This window comes from Pinus tabuliformis, chromosome X, assembly GCF_031772625.1.
Source record: "Pinus tabuliformis cultivar Carrire ecotype Pingquan chromosome X, CPIR1, whole genome shotgun sequence".
Classification (NCBI taxonomy): Eukaryota; Viridiplantae; Streptophyta; class Pinopsida; order Pinales; family Pinaceae; genus Pinus; species Pinus tabuliformis.
Window position 1 is genome coordinate 917,074,831 of NC_142308.1, and position 24,517 is coordinate 917,099,347.

The 24,517-nt window shown below is 34.7% G+C and overlaps 1 pseudogene; it reads right to left on the reverse strand.

The window, feature by feature from the left end:
- Positions 1-1,551: 1,551 nt before the first annotated feature.
- LOC149142668 (cationic amino acid transporter 9, chloroplastic-like) lies at positions 1,552-21,947 on the reverse strand (annotated as a pseudogene).
- Between the last annotated feature and the right edge of the window lie 2,570 nt (positions 21,948-24,517).

Below are 24,517 nucleotides of genomic sequence, written 5' to 3' on the forward strand. Positions count from 1 at the left end.
CCATGTGGAACCTTCACCACACAAGAGGAATATAAACATATGATCAATACTCATACTAACAGGGACCCTCTCTGGGACAAATTGTGGTCTCCTAAAATCTAGCCCAAGATCTCCACTTTTCTATGGCTGCTCTGTCATAAAAGAATTCTTACTTGGGACAACTTAAGGAAAAAAAAAATTCATGGCCCCTGAAGATGCCCCAACTGCAAGCTACAGGAGGAAACTATACAGCATCTCATGGATTTCTGTTATTTGGCAAACAAACTATGGGAAAAAACAACCTTTAGATGTCAAAAAGATGGTAGAGTTAAAAAAGACATCACCAAAACCATTCATCACTGGGCCAAAAACCCATACAAAAGTCCCCTACTCAACTCCTTATGGAGAATCGTTCAAAGCCTCCTCATCTGGACAATCTAGAAGGAAAGGAATCGGCGTATCCTTAGGAATCAATCCACCTCCATAGAGATCATATGGAGCAATATATGTAGCAACCTTTAGGAAACTCTAGCACTCCAAACTTGGAGCGATGATGACTTTCCCACCGAACCGCAAGAACAGACTATATGGATTAATTTGAACCTTTGGCTCATCCGTACTCAAGAGCCATTCAATAGATCCGTCCCTTCTCATCACTCTTCCAGAAAATGATGCCCTCCACCTTTAGGATTTACCCAGCTTAACTTTGATGGCTCTTCTAAAGGCAATCCAGGTCAAGTCGGGCATGGAGGAATCTTCAAGGATTACTATGACAATCCTTTGCTACTTTACCTAGGAACTTCAGAATGGGACACGAACATCTCGGCTGAATTGGATCGATTGTGGCAAGGTCTCAATCTCGCTCAACAGCATAGCTACTTTCCCTTGAAAATCGAAGGAGATTCTCAAATACTCATCAACATGGCCCATCAAATTATTCAGGGAACTCTAGTAAATAGGCTATCCTGTAGCTGGAGACTTGTAGCTCATTTGCAACACATTGAGCATTGGCTTGCAACTAATAGAGCAATCATGTTCAAACACATCAAGAGAAACGACAACAAAGTGGCTAACCTCTTAGCCAATTTAGGGGTGACAAGTGATAGAAATCTATACACAGGTTCGCTTGTAATTATAAAAGATGCCACACACCAATAGGAATACACCACACTGTTGCAAATGGATGAAGCACCCCCAGATGTGGGTGTTAGATGAGCAATTAATGCAAATTTTCCACCGGACAAGCAGGTGGCTAAACCACATGGTAACCTCCACTTTCCCTTATGGGAATTTAAGGCAGGTCACTACTCCTCGGCCGGTGCCATCAAACCATTTTCAAGATCAAGATATTCCCCGCAAATACAAAAATATGGAGCGTAACCCCCTACAATTCTCCATTCAGCCTCTGGGTTTCTCTTGCCACCCCACTGCAGCAGAGCCAAGCCTTTGCACCACTATGGGTAGGCGTTGCAGACACCTCTGTACGCCGACCTGGGTAATTTTCATCACTTCTCTTAGTCCATGCATTGCACCCTGCAAATTGAGGTCTCGGCCCCTTTCTCTGGCTTGGATTTAACTCCCTTTGTTCCTCTCAATTTCCCCTTTGCAGTTCTCACCCCACTTCTTGCCCCTGAGACTCAATACTCGTTGCAGGTTCCTACCCAGAGAAATATGCATTGACACCATCGAACGTGATGCAAGTGAGGTGGTAGTCGTGGTGGTGACACTCACCCCCCATCTTTGGCTCCACTTGTCTCGACTTCCCCTTTCGCCTTCCTGCCCACCAACCCTTCCTCTTCCTGCCTCCTTGGCAGATATCTGGATACTCGCAGTGGCGGAGGTTGAGCTGGTACTTATGAGGTCCAACGTTCTAGTGGAGTCGTCCAGCACAACAATTCCACAGCTTCTTCCTAGCAGGCTCAATTTCAGTTTCTCTACTCCATGGACAGATCGGTAATCATTGCTACCATCTCGATGGACTTTAGAGAGGTAACTGGCTCGTGCATAGATCGAGATCTCAGCCCTGAGATGAAGTAGGTCCCTTCGTCACTCGTCAGCATTCAGGGGGAGCCGAGCTCCAGCCACGTGCCGAGAGACATGGACCATCCGTCCAGCAACAGATAGAAGACTCTGGGAGGCAACGCCACCCGCAAAGACAAAGGCATATAGGTGGAAGACCGTAAGCCACAACACACTACAGGTGGTAAGCGGTCAGGTTCAGAATAATATGGATGGTTTCCGATCATGGACCATTATAAGACACCTTGCAGCTACATGCCATAGGTCACGTGTCCAGCCCGGGTTCTGAGTTAAGTTTTTTTCTTCATTTTACAGTGGTCAATTTTGGGTCACATGTCCTTCTCCGATTCCAAGTTTTTTTTTGTTTTACAGTGGTTAATTTTGAACTTTACAGTGGGCAATATTGGCAGTCTTTTCTAAATTTTACAGTATTTTCATAATGTTAGTTTTGGTAGAAAATTTTGAGTTTTGGAACTGTAGCCCTTGCGTGGGTAGAATGAACCTATCTTTATCCCATTCTCAGAGTGGTTTCCCCAACTAGGCCAGTCTCGATGTCAAGAATTGATGTTTAAAATGGTCATATGGCTGATCTAGACCCGCAGAGGTTGGTGCCTTACTATACATTATGTTTTTATTAATAGATTAGTTCTACATAAAAAAAAATAGTTAATATTATTACTATTATTAATTAATATTATTAATTATTATTAATTTAATAAAATAACATTATTAATTAAAAAATATTAATAAAATTAATTGATTCATTATTAATAATTCATTCATAAAATTTGAATAATTAATTAAATAATTTATTCATTCATTATAAATAATATATTGTTTTATTAATACAAATATTATTAATTAAATATTTACTAATAAAATATTGTTAACTAAATATAAATATTGCTATTATTATTAATTAAATCCAATAGATTTATATTAAATGCAAAGATTAATATTATAAACCCCATGAATAATAGCATACCTTAGGAATATGAATCTTTAGATTAATAAATCCAAGGGATTTATTTTATAGACCCAGAGGATTAATACTAAAAATTGAAGCCAATAATATTAAATCCAAGGGATAAATGTTATAAACCCAATGTATATAAACCCTGAGATAAATATTATAAAGCCTAAAATAAACATGGTTGATTTAAATATTGAGAATATACTTTTCACAAGGTGACATGTGACCATGGTTGACTAAGATTAATTTTTATATTGACATAATATTTGTCACAATGTGACATTGAACCATGGTTGTGTGTGGTTGACCATGATTATAAACCCAAGGGAGTTATATGAAACCCTAGGATTGATATTATAAACCTCATGATTAGCATCATACCCTAGGATTAATATTATAAACCTTATAAATAACATTATACCCTAGGAATATGAACCCTTATATTTATAAACCAAAAGGATTGATATTGTAAACCCAATGGATTAGATCTAAAACCTTAGGTATTATAAACACAAGCGAATAATATTAATCCCATGTCATTAATATTATAAACGCAAGATATATAAAACCTATGATAAATATTATAAACATAAGGGAGTAATAAACCCAAGGGATTAATACTAAAATCCAATGGATTAATACTAAAATCCCAAGGGAATAATATTAAACCCAAGCAATAAATATTAAAAACCCAAGGTATATAAACCCTAAGATAAATATTATAAACCCAAAATAAGCATGGTTGATCATGGTTTACCATGGTTGATTTTCATATTGACACAATCTTTTTCACAATTAGAAGTTAGACTATGGCTGACCATGATTGATTTTCATATTGAGAGAACCTTTCTCACAATGCAACATTGGACAATGGTTAACCATAGTTGTTTTTCATGTTGGAACAATCTTTTTCAGAACGTGACGTTGGACCATAGTTGACAATGGATGACCATGTTATCACAATGTGACATTGGACCGAGAGAGAATGTGTGTCACAATGTGACCATGGTTGGTTTTCATATTGAGACAATCTTTTTCACAAGGCGATGTTGGAACACGGTTGATCATGGATGACCATGGTTGTCATAATGCGATGTTGGACAAAGAGATAATCTTTGTCACAATATGACCATGGTTGATTTTCATATAGCGAGAAGTTTTGTCACAATGTGATGTTGGAATAGTTGACCATGGTTGATTTTCATATTGATACAATCCTTGTCATAATGCGACATTGTACCATGGTTGATTATGATTTATTTTAATGTTAAGACAATCTTTGTCACAATGCGATGTTGGACCATGGTTGACCATGGTTGATTTTCATATCGAGACAATATTTGACACAATGCGACATTGGACAGTGTTTGACCATGATTGATTTTCATATTTAGAAAATCCTATGATAAACCATAAGATAAACATTATAAATACAAGTGATTGATATTATAAACCCAAGGTATATAAACCCTAGATAAATATTACAAACACAAGGGAATAGTAAGCCCAAGGGATTAATACTAAAACACAAGGGATTAATACTAAAAACTCAAGGGAATAATATCAAACCCAAGAGATAAATATTATAAACCCAGAGTATATTAACCCTAAGATAAATATTATAAACCCTAAAATAAGCATGATTGACCATAGTTGATCACAATTTATTTTCATATTAACACAGTATTTGTCTCAATGTGACATTAAACTATGGTTGACAATGATTAATTTTCATATTCAGACAACCTTTCTCACAATGTGGTGCTGGACAATGGTTGACCATGGCTTACCATGCCTTATTTTCATATTGGAACAATATTTTCCACATTGTGACACTAGACCATGCTTCACCATTGATGACCATGTTATCACAATGCGACATTGGACCAAGATACAATCTTTCTCACAACCATGGTTGACCATGATTGACCTTGGTTGACCATGGTTGATTTTCATATTGAGACAATCTTTGTCACAATGCAACCATCGTTGATCATAATTCATTATGGGTGAATTCATATAGAGACAATTTTTGTCACAATGTGATGTCAAAATGGTTAACCATGGTTGATTTTCATATTGAGACAATCCTTGTCACAATGTGACATTGGACCATGGTTGACCATAATTTATTTTAATGTCGAGATAATATTTGTTATAATGTGATGTTGGACAATGGTTGACCATGGTTGATTTTCATAACGAGGCTATATTTGACACAATGTGACATTGGATAATTGTTGACCATGGTTGACCATGATTGATTTTAATATTGAGAAAATATTATAAAAACCCTAAGATAAATATTAAAAACCAAGGTATATAAATCCTATGATAAATATTGTAAATGCTAAACTAAACATGGTTGACCATGATTGACCATGGTTGACAATGGCTAACCATGGTTGACCATGGTTGATTTTCATATACCTTGAAAATATGAACCCTTAGATTGATAAAGCCAATGGATTGATATTATAAACCCAAGGGACTAATTCTGAAACCCCTATGTATTGTATCGAACTAGGCGAACCGATGGAATAAGCTTGCGAGCCTAGAAGTAGGAAGGAAACTAGGTATTATTCTAGGGGAGAGTAGATGGAAACCATGGGTTCACTAAAGCTTTGGCCAACTATTAGGAAAATAATTGCAATAGCCAAATGATGATGCATAGTATCGGTCCATGAGGGTATAAGCAAGGCTTGAAGGGTTAATGTACCTAGGCTTGAAGGAAGGGGATAAGCTAGGCTTGAAGGGGGAATGAATTCCTTGGTTCGCTTGAGGTAAATAAATAAAATATACTCCCATATATTGATATCCAGATTGAGCAGGTCGAATACCCCTAACCCAAGGGAATAATATTAAATCCAAAAGACTAATATTATAAACCCAATGGATTAATACTAAAAACCCAATGGATTATAAACCCAAGGGAATAATATTAAACCCAAGGTATATAAATCTTAACATAAATATTATAAACCCTAAAATAAGCATGGTTCATAAGGTTAACCATAACTCATGTTCATATTGACACAATCTTTGTCATAATGCGACATTAGACTATGGTTGACCATGATTGGCTTATATATTGAGACAACCTTCATCATTGTGTGATGTTGGACACTGGTTAACCATGGTCGATTTTCATATTGTGGCGATCTTTGTCACAATGTGGCATCAGAACAAGGTTGAACATGGATGACCATGTTTTCACAATGTCATGTTGGACCAAGAGACTATCTTTGACATTAGACTATGGTTGACCATGATTGGCTTATATATTAAGACAACCTTCATCATTGTGTGATGTTGGACACTGGTTAACCATGGTCGATTTTCATATTGTGGTGATCTTTGTCACAATGTGGCATCAGAACAAGGTTGAACATGGATGACCATGTTTTCACAACATCATGTTGGACCAAGAGACTATCTTTGTCACGATGTCACCATGGTTATTCACCATGGTTGACCACGATTGATTTTCATATTGAGACAATACTTGTCACAATGCGACATTGGAACATGGTTGACCATGGATGACCATGGTTTTCATGTTCTGACATTGGACCAACGGATAGTCTTTGTCACAATCTGACCATGGTTACTTACCATGGTTGACCATGATTGACCATGGACCATGATTGATTTTCATATTGAAGAAATCCTATGATCAACAATAAGATAAGCAATATAAACCCAGGTATATAAACCCTATGATAAATATTATAGATGTTAAAATAAACATGATTGATCATGGTTTATTTATTTATTGGGACAATCATTGTCCGAATACTACATTGAACAATGCTTCAACATGGTTAAGAATGATTGGTTTTCATATTAAGACTATATTTGTCACAATGAAAAATTGGACCATGTTTTTCCATGGTTAACCATGGTCTAGCATTGTTGATTATCGTATTCAGACAATATTTCTATTCATGCAACATTGGACCATGATTGATTATGTATGACAATGGTTGAGCATGGTCGATTTTCATATACCCTAAGAATATGAAACCTTAGATTGATAAACCAAAATGATTGATATTATAAACCTAAGGGATTAATAATAAAACCCCAAGGCATTATAAACCCAAGGGAATAATATTAAACCTAAGCGATTAATATTATAAACTCAAGGTATCTAAACCCAATGGATTAATACTAAAAACCGAAGGGATGATAAACCCGAGGGATAAATATTATAAACCCAAGATATATTTACCCTAAGATAAATATTATAAACTCTAAAATAAACATTGTTGACCATGCTTGACCATAGTTGATTTTCATGTTGACACAATCTTTCTCACAATGCAATGTTGGAGAATGGTTGACCATGGTTGACCATGGTTGCTTTTCATATTGGGACAATATTTTTCACAATATGACATTGGACCATGGTTAACCATGGATGACCTTGTTGTCACAATGTGATGTTGGACACAGAGACATTTTTTGTCAGAATGTGACCATGGCTATTGACCATTCTTTATTTTCATATTGAGACAATCTTTGTCACAATGTGATGTTGGAGCATTGTTGACTATAGATGACCATGGTTGTAAAAATTTGATCTCTGACAAAGGGAAAGCCTTTGTCACAATGTGACCATGGTTATTCACCATGATTAACAATGGTTGACCATGATTGATTTTTCTTATGGTCAGTTTTTTTCTCACTTATAATTGGTTGACGTTGATTATATTTCTCCACAAAAGATTAAAAGTTAAAATTTATATTGGAAGTAGTATATAAATTTATATTGGAAATAGAGTATATGTATATGCTTTTGTAAACTTTAATAATCAAATTGTTTCCCATTATTTATATTAAAGGATATTTATGTATTTCATTAAAACCAAAATTACTTTAATTAATTAATAATAATTATCAATTCTCATTCAATAGTAATACTTATCAATATCATTTATTGATACCGATGAATAATAATTTATATTAATATAAATTGGTAATTAACTTATGATAAATCTTATCATTTTCAATATATATAATTTAATAATTCCTTCTTTGATTATAAAGAAGGTAATGAAAGATAAGTTAAAAGTTATAAAAATGTAGAAGCTTTGATAGAGTCTAACAATACATTATCAAAATTTGTGATCATAAACTCGTTAATTTAAGTTTTGATACTCTCATAAAGCATTTAAAAGTGAATTCAATATAAAATTGACCTCAATTAGTCCATCGAAATGGAGTCACACATTGTACTTCAACTTGCAAAATTATGATACATATACCTTCCAACTTATAAGAACATACCTGGAAACTATTGTTATGATAACTATTTAATCTGGTATAGAAATGCAGTTACATTAAGTAACAGAGATTGCAAAATTCTCTAGCATGGAAAACTTATTAGAACACCTAATATTCATAAAACTACAACAATAATCAATATTGTTGCAGGTAGATGGCTTAACATGCTAGACAATGACTTAATGTTAAGCCATTACATCTTGCAAACACATCAAAACAATATATTACTTTTACTCTAATCATTTGTCAAAAACCTTTCTCTTGTATTTATTAAAAATACACTCACTTGGAAAGAGTCATTCAAGTACATCTCCATGAAGAAAAACAAATTTCTTAGAATGTTCAAGTACAACTCCAATAGGAAAGTTACCTAAAATGCACAATTAAATGCAATTCCATATTTTACCCCTGAATAGTTATCAAATTCCATCTTTTAATTATGGATACTTGCAATAAATCTATAATCTAATTTCAAAGTCACAATCAAGTTACATTTTTGATATTAAAGTCTACAAAAATATACATACTATATCTGTAACATCCCTTCCAGAATTCTCTCTTTTTACCTTCATTTTTTTAAACACTACACCTAAATTTTAAAGGATCTCTAGAAGACATATGTATATATATATCTTTTTTATCACGAGTCACTTTAAATTAAAATTCTAAGCACTACTCACCTTCTTTATAATTCCTTTTTTGTAACGAACCTCCATGGCCTATCTGGAAAATAAGCCCAAATCCCCTAAAAAATTTAAAATTTCCTTAGACATAGTTAAGGTTCCATGTTCCTTTCCCCTAGTCAGACTGTTATATCACCTTTAGGAAGGAGCTTTATACCATAGACACATTATCTCATCTTCATCAAACAATTTCTATAACACAACTACAGTTGGAAGGAAAGAAGAAGCTATAACATGCAACCATCAAACCTTTGGTGACATGCATGGTAACGAAATCCTCGTCTATTGGATTATATAAAACTTAACTCCTAACGGTTTTGCATGCATCTATATCTCATGCCTAGTTTCCATATGCATGCATAAACTATATAAAATCTATTAAATCAGTTATCCACATGCATAGTAATATTCCATCATTTCCATAATAAGATAACTTCTAAGCAATAGAAAGAATGCAATCTAGCCTTATTGAGTATCTGTGCAATAGATAATTCGAGCATCATATAGTATTTTGTTACTTGCATTATACCATAATGATCTGCAAGAACCTAACACGATTTTCCATGTTAATTTAATGATTTATATAAAATTAAAGGTTCCTTCACTAACATAATCAATATCGCCATTAAATTCATTTTCTATCGTACTCATTCCCACGCATAAGAATGGAATCCATCACATGAATACAGATATCATCATACTAACAAATAAGCCCAGATGGGGCAACATATGCAATACTAAAGTGTTATGAAACTAGCTCAAGAAAAGATAGAAAAGATAGATCAACGCCTTAGAATTCAGCCTCTTCGAGGGGGAAACCTCCTTTACATTACATAAATGAACAATTCTTGGATGATTCAAATGACAAAACCTCCCTTCTATATATAAGAGTCTAAGGAGTCACAATATAACCCAGCTGACCTAACAATAATAATATAAATCCAGAAAAATAACAATAGAGGGATTCTATGGGGCACAATAATAATACTATGGGGATAATAGGGGCACAACAATATTAATAAGGGATGCAACTACAATAGTAATGGGGTAATCACTAGTATTATAGGGATCCAACATGCCCCTCTCCTTCAAAAAAGTGTTGCCCTCAATGCTTGAGTAGTTCTGGATGCTTCTATATAAAATTCTCATCTTCCCATGTGGAATCTTCAGCAAATAAGTTCTTCCACTTGTTAAGATACTACGAAACTGATCAATTTCGTAGCTGTCGAGTTCTTATTTCTATGACTGCTTCTGGTTCCAATATATTTTTTCCTTCCTCATCAAGTTCTGGCAATATTTTTTGAACTAGGAGCTTGTTGCCTATAACCTTCTTTAAACATGAAACATGGAAAACTGGGTGCAATCGAGAAGCTATAAGAAGCTCCAATTTGTATGCCATAGTACCAATATTTTGCAACACCTTGTATGGACCATAATACTTTGGTGGTAATGTATTATCCTTCTTAGCTTTCTTGAGGGACATTTAATTATATGGTTGTAGCCATGGGAATACCCAATCACCTACATCAAAACTTCTTTCGCTGTGATGTTGATCTGCTTATTGTTTCATTCTATTCTGTGGCAACACGAGGTTATCCTTTAAGAGTTGGAGGACTTGTTGTTGATGTTCGATGTGATGTTCCACTGCTTGAACCTTAGAATTTTCTCTTAAATATGATGTGATGGATGGTGGCTGATATCCATAAAGTGCCATAAATGGGGTCATTTTCGTTGTTGTATGGAAGGAAGTGTTATACCATCATTCAGCCAGAGGCAACCATTTAACCCATTGTGTCTGTTTATCAGATACAAAGAAACAAAGATATCCTTATAAACATTTGTTTACTATCTCAGTTTGCCCATCAGATTGAGGATGATAAGATGAGCTATGAGCTAACTGAGTAACAAGACAAGAAAATAATTCTTTCCAAAAATTTCCAGTGAAAATGGGATCTCTGTCATTTACAATAATCTTTGGGTTTCCATGTAGCTTTTGAATTGTTTCCATAAATGTAGTAGAAACTATACTGGCTTTAAATGGATGTGATAATGCACAAAAGTATTCATACTTGGTAAGTCTGTCAACTACCACCATGATGACACTCTTTCCCTCAGACTTGGGTAAACCTGTGATAGAATCCATTGAAACCTCCTCCGAACGTTGGCTTGGAATGGATAAAGGTTGTAATAGACCTGGTGTCTCAATTGTTTCAAATTTATTTTGTTGCCAAACTAAACATTCCGCCACAAATTTTTGAATATCCGATATAAGGCCATCCCAAAAAATTTCCTTCTTAACCCTATGGTAAGTTTTTAAAAATCTTGAATGCCCTTCTAAGGGAGAAGTGTGCAATTCCATAAGAATCTTTTGTTTTAGTTGGGAATTCTTACAGAGGTATAATTGATATTTGTACCATAAAGAATCATTTTGCCAACTAAATGTATCAGACGTACTGGAATCTTGTTGTAACTTCCGAATAAGTGCCCACAGTTCTTCATCATTCTTCCATTCCTGCCTTGCTTCGTTTATCCAGTCTGGTTGGATAATAGAAATGGCGCACAACAATGCTTCCACATCCTCATCCTTTCTTGAGAGTGCATCTGGCACCACATTTTGCTTCCCTTTTTTGTAGAGGATTTCAAAGTCATAACCCAACATCTTTGTGACCCACTTTTGTTGCTCTTCAGAGGATAATCTTTGTTCTAAAAGGTATTTAAGGCTATCATGATCAGTTTTTACCTTGAAGTGTCTTCCCATTAGGTAGGGTCGCCATTTCTTAAGTGCATGGAGTATTGCTAACATTTCCTTCTCATAAATAGCTTTGTTTAAAAACTTTCCCTTGATTGGACGACTTTCAAAAGCAATGGGTTTTTCATCTTGCATTAAAACAACACCAATTCCATTTCCTGAAGCATCACATTCCACAATAAAGGTTTTTGTGAAGTCCGGTGTAGCTAAAACCGGTGCTTGGAACATTGCCTCTTTAAGATGTTCGAAGGCCTTTGTTGCTTCTATAGTCCATGAAAATGCATCTTTCTTCAGTAATGTTGTTAGAGGTGCTACTATTCTGCCATAATTCTTAAAAAACTTGCGATAATACCCTATCAACCCAAGAAATCCTCGCAGATGCTTTATGGATGTGGGGATTTTCCATTCCTTAATGGCTTTAATTTTGCTAGTGTTTGAAAATGGAATTCATCAAACCTTGAAATGTTGAAGGTGCATTGGTAAGGCCAAAAGGCATGACCAAAAATTCATAATGACCCTCATGAGTTCTAAATGTTGTTTTTGGAATGTCTTCAGTCTTCATTCTGATTTGATGATATCCTGAACGAAGATACAACTTGGTGAAGTAAATTGATCCATGCAATTCATCCAGTAATTCATCAATGACAGGAATGGGAAACTTATCTTTAATAGTGAGCTTGTTGAGCTCCCTATAATCCGAACACATACGCCATGATCCATCCTTCTTGTGCACTAATACTACTGGAGAAGAGAAAGAACTTTGACTTGGTTGAATTATACCAGCCTCTAGCGTTTCTACAACCATACGTTCAATTTCACTCTTTTGGTCATAAGGATATCTGTACAGCCTTATGTTCGGAGGAACACTTCTTGGAATCAGATGAATAGCATGGTCATGATCACGAATAGTTGGGAGACCTTTGGGAGTCTCAAATACCTTGGAATGATTGTCCAAGATTTTTTGGAGATCTGGATAAATAGATGATTCCAATGTGGAAACATCTAGCAAACATAATTGTGAAATTACACCCCTTTGTTCCCTTTTTAGAAGCTTTGTCATACTGTTAGAGGTGATTATCTTTTTTGGTTCCCCTGCAATACCCCTTAATTCAACTTCCTTTCCTTCGACAGAAAATTTCATGAAAAATTCTTGAAAATTAAAAGCTATTGTACCCAAGGATTGTAGCCATTGGACTCCTAGTACAACATCAACACCTCCCATTGGAATGGAAAGCATTGGGCTAGTCAATACATATTCTCCCATCGATAGCTTGATATTATGTCAATTTCCAGAGCAATTTATTGCTCCTCCATTTGCAACCATCACTTGACTCTCTAGTGTTGGATATAAGAAGCAAGTCAATTCTTTTGCTACCTTACAATGAATAAAATTGTGGATACTTCCTGAATCAATCAACACTATTACCTTTTTCTTCTTGATTTGTCCTTCTATCTTGATGGTTTGAGTGGCAATTCCCACCAATGCATTACAAGATTTGGTCAGATTCATTTCTTCTTTATCTAGGCTTTGTTCCTGGAGTATATCCTCTTCTTTTGACCTTACTTGCTCCTTTTCTTCTTCCTCTTCGCAATCTATGTAGAATAATTTCTTCTTAGCACACTTATGACCTTTAGTGTATTTGCTATCACAACTATAACAAAACCCTTTTGCTATTTTTTCTTCCAATCGTTGTGGTGTCAACCTTATAGGTTGTGGAAGACTAGGGGCAACAACACTTCCATATTTATAGTTGTGAGTGGTATGCTTCCTGGTTGCCATAATTTTGCTTTCCATTTTTCTTGCTAACCTGAATGCCTTTTCTAATGAATCAGGTTCCCACAGGCAAACATCATGTTGGATATTATCCTTTAAAGTCCCTATGAACACATCAATCCTATGCTCCTCTAGAATATTTTTTACCCTTATGTTCAATTTTTGGAACTCCTCAATGTGCTCCATTATTGAACCCTTTTGTTTGAGACTTATCAATTGGCTAAAAAAAGTGTTGCTTTTTGTATCCTCATAATGTGTTGTCAATTCTTCCGCAAAAATTTCCCAAGTGATAATTTGTTTACGAGAGAAAAGCCATTGATACCATACAAACTGATTTGGTTCCAAATATAAAGTTGCAATACATACCTTTTGTGTGTTTTGCACAATATTGAGATCGAAAAATTGCTCCATCTGTAATATCCATCTTTCGGGATCCTTGCCATCAAACTTCCTCATATCAATTTTTGGAATATGGTGGGTCTTCAATCCCACATTAGATTCTATGAAATCATGATTAACATTTCTTTTGTTCACATCATGAGTTTCCTTTACTACCTTTTCACCATTAGTAAGCATTTCTTGTAGAAAATTTGTCAAATCTGTCTTCAAATATGCCCTGTCTCTCTTCCAATCTATCTTCAATCATCCATCTTAGCTTCCACGCCCTTTATCTTAGATTCCACGCCATTTATCTTAGCTTCTATTAGCTTTTGTGAGAGTGACATTTGTTGCACTTGTTCTTGTAATTTTGATATATCACGTAGTACTTCTTTCTCTTCTTCATGAGTCATGCTAGAGATTTCAGGTTTCTTACTAGGTTTTTGAATTTTTTTACCTCATGGCATCAGTTACCAATAATAATGCTCTACTATGCCTTTTGAATTCCTTCAAGATAAATTTTCAAACCAATCTTAAGCAAAAATTTAAAATAATCTACACACCTTTTTTCACTTTGTAGGAGCTCGATATTGCCACTGATGTATCTCTGTACTTTCAGATCATCTAGCTCTAAAATTGTGACATGCGGTAGCTCTCCATGTCCTCTTTCCAATGCCACCAGTCTGATCCAAAATGGATTCTCCAAGGAAGATAAATGTGGAATCTCCCACAGTGACCTGATTATAGACTAGTTCAATAGAGCGAACTTGTACAACATGCCATGAGTCACTGTTTTACCTTTGGCTCTAAGAAATATATACAAGAAACTATAGCCTGTCCTCTTTCTGTACCTTCTTATGAAATTTCAATCCAACGCTTAGAGAGAAAGTTATGATGATTTTCCCCAGGTCACCTATTTGGAATGTAACTCAGTAGTCTGCAAAAAGACCAACTTCCTCAGATCATGTCTCCACAAATATACTGCGAAAAACTATGAAATCTGGACCCGAGGTTCAGTGTCATTTCTTCTCAAATGGATTTTTTTTTAGCTTCTAAAACTTCGCAGAAAAAAATTTATAGCGAAAATTCCATGATGACTTATTTGGAGCAGCGAAACCCTAGAATCCAAAGCTCTCATACCAAATGTTATGAAACTAGCTCAAGAAAAGATAGATCAACGCCTTAGAATTTAGCCTCTTTGAGGGGGCAACCTCCTTTACATTACATAAATGAACAATTCTTGGATGATTCAAATGAAAAAACCTCCCTTCTATATATAGGAGTCTAAGTTGTCACAATATAACCTAGCTAACCTAACAATAATAATATAAAGCCACAAAAATAACAATAGAGGGATTCTATGGGGCACAATAATAACAATATGGGGATAATAGGGGCACAACAATATTAATAAGGGATGCAACTACAATAGTAATGGGGTAATCACTAGTATTATAGGGACCCAACGTAAAGAAAATAAAATAGTCACGTGAAGGGTAAGATATTGACATACACAACATTGCATGCATGTGAATCCATCTAAAACAACAACTTGGAGGGAGAAGCACCACCACCCAACCATTAATCACCTTTTATTCCCCCGAGCTAAAGTTCTTGCCAAGGATCAACTGTCCTCAATTGATCAATGCACTAGGTATTTAATACCCTCTTTCATGATTTATTTTCCACTAGTGGTGTCTCACTTTTACGGACTTTTCCATTTTCATAGGTCTGTTACAGAAAAGCTCATCTTTATCTCCCACGCGACTTTTCCTCATAAAATCTTGCCTTTATCTCCCACAAAGCTTTTATGTCCGATGGATATTTATCTGCCATCCATCTGAAGGATCTCTAATCCATCCAATCTTATCTAGAATCACATCTAGAAGATTTATCATGAAAGGTTCATCTCTATCCCATTCCTCAATGGGATTTAGCAAGAATCTCCTCTCTCTTGGTTCTCGACCCTCCACGTGATTTATTTTATTAATTTATTTAATAACATATTTTCTTTTCATATTACATATCACAGCTAGCTTTGCTCAGCTTAGGTTTAGAATACTTTAACCAAGAAACGAGGGTATCACACCTAGCTTTTCTCATCTTAAATTTACAATAATTTAGCCCACAAGGGAGGATATAACACCTAGCTTTAACTTAGCTTAGGTTTACAATAATTTATCACATAAGGGATGATATCCCACCTAGCTTTAACTTAGCTTAGGTTTACAATAATTTAGCACACAAGGGAGGGTTGTTACATACTGCCCCCCTTAAATTTTACACCATCATCGGTGTATCGCTACATCATGTCTTCGTTCAAAAGTAGATGGTTTATGAATCAATAGCTCTTATGGCTTTGCCATCTGATGCAATTTCTCCTATGTACATTGGTCACAACAAGTGATCCTATTCCATAGATACATTGGTCACGAAGAGTGCTCCTCTTTCATAGCTACATTGGTCACAAAGAGTGCTCCTCTTCCATATCTACATCGGTCTCAAGGAGTGTTCTCCTTTCATAGCTACCTGTAACATTGTTTTCAAATCATTTGTGTGAATTTATAGATGCATAATTTTAACTGTGATACATATCATAATCTGTTATTTAATATTACTAAAGAAACTATTCCTTATTTTCCATTTTATTTGAAGAATGCATGTTCGTTCCTCACATTCTTCCAAGCCTTTCTTTTCTTTTTTGAACATCTGCTTCTTGTAGTTTCTCGGTATACAACACATTTGTTAGCATATTTTCCACTTCAATATGCCTATAATGTCATAACATATTACATCACATAACAATATATATATTTATCATATATGTTCATCATATATATTATTTGTAATCGTATGTATGCCAAACTTAACCATGGTTACCTATCCTTGAACCACTGCTTACTTTCCTTCTTCTATGCAACCACCAAGTTGGTTGTCCTGCCATACATCTACCCAATGTCTTCATGCATACCTACACATAATGTGTATTATACACAATGATATACATATCATATTTCAAACATGTAACATATGTAGTCATATGGGTACCGTATGTATTGATGTACATAGTACCACCTGTGCTATAACCCATCATACCATTCCCATGGTATCACCTACATGAAAAAAACTTTGTCCACATATTTTTCTACCATGTTAGTATCATGCCAAACATTCCTTTATCTTTTTCTAGCAATTAAAAAAACTATTCTAAGTTGGCAAGGAATTTGTATGAGCATGGTTCGTTTCTATAACCAGAGAAAGTTTTGTTAAGTGTAAATGATTTTTAAATAATTCATATAGGGTGATATACTATTTCCCTTTTTATGCTTCAACAACTTAACAACTCCCGAGTATACTTTACCAACATGATCATTATGTCAATCATGTTCTTCCCTTCTGCAAACATACTTCCCCTTTATAGGCATTGGGGTAGCAAACATCTTTAATGATTTCTATATAAGTTGTCTAACGAACCGAAGACCAATATCGAGATTCAACATGAGTTGCAAGACAATTCCAACAATCCTTTAAACTCAAGACTCTTTAATGCCATGGATCCTTGACATGTATTAGGAACCAAATGATAGATACAATATTGTTACAAGGCTATAATATTGTACCTCATGTGCTAACATGGAAGATTCACGTGCCTCATTACTATGTGTAGAGTTTAGCATGATTCTTTCCATGACATGTTTATCTTGATGACCATTCAACCAAGCTTATGATAACAATATACCAACTATCTATGACAATAGGTGAGTATCCTGTCAGTGTACCAACTAACAAAATATGAGAAAGTTCTTTGACATTGAATAAAGTTGCCATTATTCCAGCAACAGAGCCCCGTAGACTTGTGCATCAATCAGGGTGCGATTTCTTTTTGTGTCAATCTTTGCAAAATAAATTATGGAAATAAACCATCCCGTCCAAGACCAAGGTACAATCATGACTCATTATTAATCCAACTAGAAGTGTGGTAGTGATAACAACAACACCTACACTGATAAGGACGACCATGAATTTTACTCCCTTGGAAGAAAGTGCTTCATACAAAGGTGCATCTCCACCTAATGATTTGTATGGAACCATGCCTTTTATCACTAACCAAACACCAATGTACAAGGCTACACAAGCAAGTAGGATGACCATTATGCCTATTGGAAAGTCCCTCTGAAGTAAAGTATTCAAATCAATACAACATATTATTGGATAAAATTTCATGAATGTATTGTAGAGTAAAACGCTGAAAGAATATCACAATTAATGAAGCAATGTTGTTTGTATCCAATTTTAAGATCTTCAAAAAAACTGCAAGTGAATCTAGACAAATCTGAAATAATTATATGGTCCTTCACTGCAAAACAATCTAATTATATAGCAACACACAAAAGTGATTGGAAAAATCATACATCTATGATGCCTTTATTTTTCTCCTTCTTTAGCAAAATTAGCAATAACATCAAATCCAACATAGACCAAAAAACACCACTGTTGCAGCTACAACAACTTCTTTGAATTCATTTGGAGTAAAAGGAGTCTAATTTTACACATCAACTTCAAAAGCATCACTAATAATTACCAACAAAACGATCACAATCTTTGTCATAGTGATGATGACATTCACAATGGACAACTCTCTTACACCTTGACACAACACAAGGGTTAACACTATCAGCAATATTGGAGCCAAAACATTGATTGATAGAAAGCCTCAAAAATCTCCATGCCACCAGAACCAAACCATTGGTAGATGATTTTTTATAAAAAGGAAGAGTTCCAAAACTGTCACCAAATAACCTGCCAAACTACGTGCTATGCTAGTAACACCCATATGTTAGTCAAGCATCAGTTGACGAAAAAGGAGAAATGAAGTTAGCTCATTAGAAGATGAATATGCATATATATATGCTCCTCCAACAAGTACAGGAAAACACGATGAGACTTCTTCATAGCACAAGGCATTAAGAACACAAGCTGCTCTAGCTAGTATGAAACTAATTGTCACTATCCTGACGATATATGCTCATTTACATTAATGTTAATAGTGTATGTGTACATGGTTTCTTATCCATAATCATGTTTATTTACAAAAAGGCATATTATGTTATATAATTTTGTAAACATAACATAGTTATTAAAACCTTTCATATGATGGTAAGTATTATTACATTCTAGCCGAATTTATCTTTTCCAACTAACTTACCACACATGGTCAAACCATTTTTATTAAAATATAACTCTATGCAGTTTACCTCCAACATCTTTATGCCATCTCCAGGTCGGTCGCTGTGTACATGGTTTCTGGAAAAGCAAATATAAAGAAAAAAATGTGACCTCCACCAATATTTAAAAATAACACGTGTAAGCAAGGAGAATATGTTGAAATGTCGGAATGGTGGAATGTTTGTAGGCAGAGGAGGTAAAAAAAATACGAGCGTGGCATATCAATCACAGATTGCCTATAACAACAATGCTTAGGTTAAATCGAATCAAAGCATAAGTGTGGTTCCCAACTTCTTTGATTGGATTCAAAACAGCTACACCATTTCAAGGTTTTTGATTTGAATATTACTGCAATAACTAATCCATGATTATCATATCTTCGTATATAATCAAAGAGTATGGACGGTTTTAAATAATCAACATCATGGTGTCTTAGTAATTGGTCATAATTTTAGCCGGTTTAAATAGTTTTACTCCTATATATATTCATGGTACTACTATATTGTGCTCCTCTATTACCCAATTCCTTTACACCATCTTGGATATAACTACATAATTCAAATGGTATATAATAATTTAAAGTAGTACCACAGGCAATTTATTTCACCACAACAAATTTTGATTCTTGTCCAAGGGTAATAAAATTGTTGAGAAGTTAATATGGACTTGAACATAAATATGAATTCAAGAATCATTGGATGGAAAAAATATTCTCAGGACTTAAGCTTGGTGATCAAATTGTTTAGGTCGATTTCGACGGAAGCAAGATTGCCGAAGGAATACTTCAACGCTTCAAGAAGGTTTTCCCAGAGAGGGTCTCAATATCACCACACTCGTCCTAGAAATGATGTTAAAAATAATACATCCCAATTTGTCTTTAAATTTAATTATTTTATCTATTCTAAAATTTGGACTAAGAGGGCATGTATAGTGTCAGGGTAACCAACATCAATTGATTCTCTAACAATAGTAAATGAACCAAGGAAAACTCTTTTCTTTAGGTACTTTTAATGGCATAAATATTATACATTCCTTGAAATGATATCAGCATTCATTATCCTCTAGGTAGCTTTGAAGTGGAAGCCGAGTAAAATAACTTACCTGGTTGTAAAATATGACCAATCTCGCTCCAAAAATTAAATTGTTAACAACTTCCTATGTTGTCCAATTAAAAATTCATTCTGAGGACTTCTCAAATATTTATAGTTTAGATAGAGTATTCCATCGTATTACTTATAACTATAACTGTACATCAAACTTGTATACAGGCAGAGAACAAAATGGAACAATGACTTCTATAATATTAAGAATAACGTTAATGAAGATCTCATTTATTATTTCATTTTATTACATATACATGATTATGTAAGTGATAAGAATTCAATATTGATTTTCATATATAACCTTCGCCTTGATGAATTTATAAGTTACCTTTCATATATTAAGCTCCTCTGGTCATTGTTGTAGCTATTCTAATATTCCACCCCATTGATATATAATGCTCAACCCCCTCTAACCTTCGATCTCACAACATTGATGAACATCAGTCCAAGCTTTGTTAGCTGCACTAAGTTCCTTAGGTTTTTCACTCTTACACATGGAGATGCCAACAACGCTTCCAAAGATACCCACATTTCAATTCTTGGCGACAGCTCTATTTCATTGTACCAACAAATGTCTAACCTTCGAATCTTTGCAAGCTTACAAACATTTATAAAGGAATCTTGCATAACGGATAATCAAATACTATCAAGTCTATCAACTACCTCAATAGAAGCCGACAATTATCTTGAATTTCAACTTTGTTAGTTCGCTCATTTCACCTAGTGAAGCTGAAAATGTGTGCAGAAAGGGGCTTCCTAACAATAGAATTTCCAAAGACCTCATGTCTCCGATTGCACTTTAACCACATAAAAGAAACCCACATAAAAAACCTTTCAAAATGCACCATCCAAGTAGAGATTATTTTCCAATTTTTCTCCTCTATAAAACCCTCATAATCTGTTTCCTTCAAATACAGAGGATTTTTCCACCTGATCCATTCTAGGACTTGTTCAAACAACTGGTGTCTACCATTGTTTTTTATTACTTCAATTCAGTGGCATGCTCATATAGATTTCGCCCTTTTGAAGATGATAAACAAAATCTCTTCTATATCATGAGAGACTAATGAAAAGAGGGGGGTTTACATATTGCAGAAATGAGAATATGGGTATTTCAGAGGAAGGTTACATTTTTGAGGAGTACATGAAATTTCAATATTGGTTTTGTGATCACGTGGCACACTGTAAAAGGTAGTTGTAATAGTAACCACCACCGAGGTGAGCACGAGGCTTTGTCGGGAATAAAGGTTTTATGTTTTTTCCATATTAATTCTGATGTGTCAATCCCTCTCTTATCCATTGGTTACTCAAAGAAAAGATAATGCTATATGGTAATCTTTATCCTTAGCTAATCCTCATCTACAACCACGGATAGCTACCCCATTTAATGAAAGAAATAGCTTTAAAAATTTTGCTAGAAAATATATGCATCGATTGCTTTTACTCATACACTAAGATAGTCAACGTTTTTACCAGTGTTTTATAACCATTGCACAATTTTATCCCATGGTAAATAACATGAAAGAAATGGAATCCAGCTTTTCCTACCTCTCCATAGTGCAATTAGAAACCGCAATCAGCCAGGGTTTTGTGTTGGGAAAAGTTTCCTTATTTATTCAGTGCATTTTTGTCTTCAATCATAAAGCCAACAGATAAGGGAAACAATAGTTTCTTATCCTAATTACTTTCCTCCTTGGCGATAGCCCACGGTTGGTAGAATGTTACTGTGATTCGTGACAGCTTTTCCCAACATCTCATGTGTGCCTCTCTGCATGCGTTTTTAAAGGCTAAATTTTCCAACCGCCTTTAGCTCGACAATCAACATGATCGAAGAGTGTCATATTGGAAGGGAAATTTATGTTTCTCTTATTTTAAAGGGTGATGTTACTAAACCGATCAATGTATCTTTCGTGCCATGTAGATTAAACAACAATTTCTAACTTCATCGAAAAGTCACGTAGGGGTAAAACAACACCTTGATTAACGCTATCACTTCGCACAACCAATAAAAATTCCCTTGCTTCATTTCCTGGATACTGGTAGCTTGTATGCACATGCCAAGATATAGGTTAGCCATTATGGTTTATTTCAAAAGACTCATGTCTTCCTTCGATTCAATAGGGGGAGGAAGAAATGAAGAACAACGTGGGTTTTTGACATGGCTTCCATGTCAGGCCAGTTCTCAACATGGCAAGGGTCATGGTGAATGCTTCGATGGCATCAGTTTCTTGCTATTGGAATTTAATTTGCATCCAATATACCTACTGAGGCTGCTCATCATTCTCCATTGTACTCCCACAGCAAGGTGTGCCCACGCATGAATAATATTTGAGATTCCAGCTTATTTAACCCTATCTAATGTCTCCACAATTCATTATTATATGAGGTAGGGATAAATACAATTTATTTCCCATAATGATATTATATGTCCTCCCATGCGACTAAAGTGAAGAAGACCTTATTGCATCATTTTGGTCAGAGAAAACAGGTTCCTAGGCTTCTTTGAAACTTTTGAAGGTTAGCCAAATTTCTCTCTGTTATGTTATTAATGGCAATATTAACTCACAATATACACTACCTTCTCTTTATAAACATAAATAACTTAGTATTCTCAGCCAATAGGTGCTTCCTACAACCAAGTATGTCACTGCACTAGAATATGTGAAGTATAGCACAAATACACTTATATATGCCGAGACTAGGGTTGTAAGATAATTTGTATTTGTTATTACAGAAATTAGGTTTTCTGGCATCTTACGCCACTTTTGTGAGGATGAGACATCTCGACTCATATCTTCATTTAAACCATATACCCAATGTAGTATAATATAGAGTCCAATGACATATGTTCGAGAATGGTTCCTCTAAAGATTAGGCATACTAAGTCATTGATCTTGACATGCGATTTATAATACAATTAAATTCCAATTCTTGAACTCCTCTCATATATATATGTATGGGTTCCTCCATGCTTACTTTACAATTCTATTGTTAATGCTTTTAATATTTAGATTAAACCTTAAGGAGTCCAGACTTACACTTAGCCTCGTTATTAAGTTTGTGGTAGTGGGGCCAAGTTAAGACTTAAACTTGTCCATACCCTATGGAGGCGTATTGGCCCATAGGTCACTGGGTTTGAACTTTCTATGATACAATTTGTAACCAAACTCGATGGCCTATCTCGAAAATAAGGCCAAATCCCCTAAAAATTTTAAAATTTTCTTAGACATAGTTAAGGTTCCATGTTCCTTTCCCCTAGTCAAATTGCTATATCATCTTCAGGAAGGAGTTGTATACCATAGACACATTACCTCATCTTCATCGAACGATTTCTATAACACAACTAGAGTTGGAAGGAAAGAAGAAGCTATAACATGCATCCATCAAACCTCTCATGACATGCATGGTAACAAAATTCGCGTCTATCAGATTATATAGAAGCTAAATCCTAATGGTTCTGCACGCATCTATATCTCATGCCTAGTTTCCATATGCATTCATAAACTATATAAAAGCTATTAAATCACTTATCCACATGCATAGTAATATTCCATCAGTTCCATAATAAGAGAACTTCTAAACAATAGAAAAAATGCAATCTAGCCTCATTGAGTACCTGTACAATAGATAATCCGACCATCATAGACCATTCCGTTACTTACATTATACCATAATGATTTGGAACCACCTAACATTATTTTCCATGTTAATTACAGGCTTTATATAACATTAAGGGTTTATTCACTAACATAATGAAGATCACCATTTGATTCATTTGATATCGTACTCATCCACACACATAAGAATGGAATCCATCACATGAATATAGATAGCATCATACTAACACATAAGCCCAGATGAGGCAACATATCCGATATTGAAGCAAATAAAATAATCACATGAAGGGTAAGATATTGACATACAAAACATTCTGTGCATGTGAATCCATTTAAAACAAACACTTGGAGGGAGGAGCTTTGTCTCGATCAAGATATTCTATAATGCCCGATAACCAAATATCAAATTGTTTTTCGTGATATTTACATTTAGTCATTTAATCATTATTTTTTTCATTCTTTATTATTACTCATTATTGAATGTGGAAACTCTTGTTATTGATGACATATTTATTGGTCACGAAACTAAGCTCCTGCTCGGGATTATTTTCATATTTAATCATATTTTCTTTTATTTATTTATTAATATCATTTGGAGATTGTTAAAATATGTTTCATTGCTTAATGTTATCGTTTGCAGATTGTTTAGACATGAAATTCCTGACTGGGGATTTCCTTCAACTAAATTTTCCAATTTGCTTTTATTTATTTGTTTGTTGTTATCGAT